Below are 4,682 nucleotides of genomic sequence, written 5' to 3' on the forward strand. Positions count from 1 at the left end.
CAGAGATGTGTATAAGAGACAGTATTACAAGAGCAAATAACGAGCTCAGAAAGCGTTCAGACATTTTGCTTAATTATTGGATCATAAAGTATCTATCCGCGCTATTGCCGGCGAAAATGTTTATGCAGGCTTCTCGTTTATTAAGTGACGGCACGATGGGGTTTAGCAATATGCGCGGACCAGAAAAAGTTCATATACTAAATAATTCTTTAAGCAACGTTGTCTTTTGGATACCAATCAGGTATCGTATCTATCTTTTTTTACAATAAATAGCGCTTGATTGTGCATTTTATTAGAAATATATGTATAGATGCATCACAATTCGTTTCCAGAAACTCTATTGCTCTCGGCCTATCTCTGTTAAGTTACGGAGGCAATTTACAAATGTCTTTAATAGCTGATAAATCAATCGTAAAGGATGAGACATCTTTTAAGGAGCTTTTAGAAAATACTGTACGTGAAATAGAGACCGCTTATAATCATGTTGTACTAATGCAATTGAAACCATCACATCTTCCTATAGAAACACCCGCAGAGAATGGTAATTAATGCAAATTGAATTTTAGTTATACTTACATTAATTTAATTCCTATATTTTTTTATACGCACATTGCACTGTGGGCCAGGGATCGAAAGATGGCCAAAATTCAAGATATCGTTGCATTTTTCTTTGTTTGAAATTGATTTTTAAAGGTTTTCGATGTCATTGATAACGAATCTAACACAAAAAGTTCAAAATTAAAAATGACTCATTTGCGCGCCAGATACTCCGCGCACGTCCCGTGATCATCCCCGAACATGTCCGAGCCCTATAAAAATTTCTTTATAAAGTCAAAAAAGATGAATAATGGAATTTGAAGAATTCTTCTCTCGACAGAAAAACACAACTCAAACGATAAAATCAGTACGTACAATCCTGAAATCATAGTCAATCCGAGCAATTGGAAATTAATTGCGTTTACGCGTGGAAATTACAGTATTCGCAAAATATCGTATAATAGACTCAAAGTAGACATTGCAATAAAGATTCTGACACCTTTAATCTTTTATTAGAATCTGAAACTTCGGGGAACTTGGAAACGGCAACTTATACAAAATCGAAAGAATAGAAATGGTGTCACAATACTCAAATTAAGATAATCCCGTATATCATTATTTTTTCAATTCGAATACCTACTAATAATATTGATATTACATGGAAGAACAACTTCACAAATTATAAGCTCAACTTTTTAAAATTATAAGTATGTTACGACTCGAATAACATTTCTATTTTTATAATGCTTCTATAGGAACATATATCCCCACTTGCAAAAAAAATTTTTGCACAGCTGCTTTTTAACTCGAATCTGTTCTAAAATACCGTGATAATGAAACGAATTTGCATGTGGATTTTTGGGCACTTTTTCGAGCTTTCTCGCTCACTGTGCGTTACAATAAAATATTCAGTAAATTTGTATTTACAAAAGAAATCTGTGTATATTTTCAGATATCGGCCTGTTTCGGAAGAAAGAAATATGAGTAACTGAAATATTTTATCTCTCGTAATAATAAGGTATTCTTAATGTGAATGCATTTTGTGTCAAGGGTATGAAATTACTTTAATACATTTAAATTTAATATTAAGTAATAAACGCGTTTTATGGAATCGTTTAATAATTAATAATTTAATCTTTTTAATAAATTTGTTTAAACTGTATTTAATTAATAAAGTTTTTCAAACTATATTTTATATGTGATATATAAAAGTCTGCTTGTTAGTTAAATAATCCGAAATTATGTTTTTATTAATTAATCCAGTAAAACCTGTTTAATACTGTAATCTGTTTAATTTAATTAATTTTACGTTTAATTTACATACATACTTACCTGCATAAAAAACCGGGTCACTAAATTTAAGCTTAAATTTTTAATATTTTTCAATAGCGGTAACTCTGTGAAAAATTATTGTATCAAGATGAACCTAATCTCAAATTAAAACTTGAACATTCCCTTGATAACTAAGCAACTCAAAATTGAGTTTCAGAAATATTTTATAAAATGGCGGACGTTGAAGACTGACTTAGAAAAATAGGAAAACAAAATTTTTCTTTATTGCGCTGCTCAGGGAAGTCGGCTGTTTGGCAAAAATTTAGTTTTCAAGCTCATTGATTTCCCAACAAATCCATTTTTTGATCATTTTTCTACGATTTTATTTAGTTATATTGTTTTAAAAAAAAGTGTTACAAAACGGGCTATTTTTTCATGTCTACTTAATATAAGGAAATTCTTGTGTCTTATATTAGAGACCTTATTTTTAAATGTGTAAAATCAGTAATTTTGATAAAAACTTTCATATACAACAAAGTATAGCAATTTTTGATTACTAACTTTTAAAAATAAAACTTGAATATTTTTCCTACAACTTTAACATAACAATAGAAATTATAAATTAAATAAATTATAAGTCTTTAAAAATAATCTTATATTAGGCACCTTTACCCTAATGTTTAAATATTGGCTATATTCAACAGAGAAAGCAGCTTTGCAACTACAGTTGTGAAATTCTTTAACATGATTGATTCTTAGTTCTCTTGCTCTTAGTTCTTAATGTTTGACGCGAAACGAAGCCTCAATCAACGTGATATAGCTCATGAAAGAGGCTGCATATATTTGCAAAACCAAAAAATTGTTTGACGCTATTTTCAAAATACAAAAGATATCAGCAGTACAAGTGCTTCTATTATCGCTTATGCGTTTTTCCAAGCTTTCAAATTTCCCGACGTTATGGATCTATATATTGAATGCAATGTCTATGTAAAACTAACTGTAAACTTTGTCCAGAGGCAAGTCAAATAAGGCACAAAAATTAAGTCATTACAATATTATATATAACATTCGTTAACATTATCTATATTCGCTTAAATTAATATTTATATGCCGTATTTTAAAATTATTAATTTTTATGACAATTTCAAAAAGAATTTCTTCGTATAAAAGGTTATAAAATATTTTATAACAGAATAATTATAAACATTTGGTAATTATAAATTTCACAAAATAGATTATATTAAAATACTGGACATCTCTTTATATATTCAGTATATAGAATTTTTAAATATTTTGTTTTAGCACAAATCGAGTCAAGAAAACGTCATCAATCAATAACACATGCAACATCTTCGAGTAATTCGACGAATTGGTACTGTTATCGGATTCAATTAGTGTCAGACGGCATTTCAAAGTATGATAGACTTAAGCATAGCATTCATCCAGATTCTGGATAATATAAAGAAAATGAATGTTTATAAGCTGATGGATGATTAAAAGAGATCTGTATAAGCAGCAATGGATTTTACACAATATTTTCTTACCTTTAGACACGCTTCTTATCGCATTATAAGCGCAGTTGTGTTGTATGTTAAATTACAACGAATCTACTAACCAAAGTTCGTGGATTTCTAAAATAAAATAATTTTTTAAAAATATTACTGTAATAGTGTAAATCAAGAAAAAAATTGCGTAAAAAACAACAAATGTATGCTAGAAATCAATGAGAATAATTCAAGCGCTAAAAAGTTACTATTTTATGATTTTGTAATCATTCAATTGCTTGCAAAATGCTGAAGATTGAAATAAAACATATTTAGAATATATCTATTAATAAAAATTGAATAAAAATATAAATTTTGTCAGTCATTGTTTAAAATATTTATATACTCACATTAGAAAACTTTAATTTTATCGCGAAAAGTAGGAAACTTTTTTTATTTGGTACGAGAGCAGGGAAACAGTTACATTTTATATATTATTTTATAAATAACATGAAATGCTAATACTGTAATTCTCGGACAATATTAATGTACTTATTGAGATATATTTGAAATAATATAATATTCATTACAATATTCAACATCAATATATCTTATAAAATATAAATATTTAATATTTAAATGTAATTCATGTAATATTCCTATCTTAAAATTGCCATGTTATCTTGAAGCCTCTTTTCTCTAATGTTTAAAAATTTATATCTTCCAGAAAAATAAAGATATCGACTTCTTTCTGGGGTCATCTCAAAGATGAATTATGTGGCTATTTAAAAAAAAATCGTGATTTTATTTAAAAATGGCCGATTTAATATGGCCGATCAAAACATCATTTTTTGGTTCATTTCAAAATTTATTTTTTTTAAATTGTTAAAATTTATTTAATTAAAATGTAAATTGGTATAAATATTATCGGAAGATGTATGGGGTTTAATACGCAATGCGCGCAAAGCGCGCGCCTGTTATGTACTAGTATATAGTAGTACTTATAAAAAAGACATGGCATATTTTTTATTGTCATTCATTCTATAGCCATTACCGTTGAACCGTTATTGAATCTAAAGTTGCGTGCATATACACAAAAGATTTATAATGTAATGTATACAACCGCAGAAGGCGCTTTCGAATTTAAAAGAAATAATGGTTTTACAAATCTCCTTCTACAATATTGAACTAATGTATAGTGATCAGAATCCAGATCTTGGTGTTTTTTCCATTTGAAGCTGCCGCGACAAGGTCACAAGAAGCAATGCCGCGCCGCTTGTCTAAAATGTCTGCTGTGCTAAAATGCAACACACCGGTTTGGAGTTGCTTGGAGTGGGGAAAACGAGAAACGCCAAAAACCTGATTTTGGTCATCACGTCTGTACTATTA

At 28.7% G+C, this 4,682-nt stretch overlaps 1 protein-coding gene across 2 annotated transcripts in view; it reads left to right on the forward strand.

Annotated features, from left to right (window-relative positions):
* Positions 1-4,682, forward strand: part of LOC105450696 — a 10,951-nt gene that overhangs the window by 1,069 nt on the left and 5,200 nt on the right. The gene's annotated exons all lie outside the window — the stretch shown is intronic.

The sequence above is a fragment of the Wasmannia auropunctata genome, unplaced genomic scaffold, assembly GCF_000956235.1.
Source record: "Wasmannia auropunctata unplaced genomic scaffold, wasmannia.A_1.0 LD336057.1, whole genome shotgun sequence".
Taxonomy (NCBI): domain Eukaryota; kingdom Metazoa; phylum Arthropoda; class Insecta; order Hymenoptera; family Formicidae; genus Wasmannia; species Wasmannia auropunctata.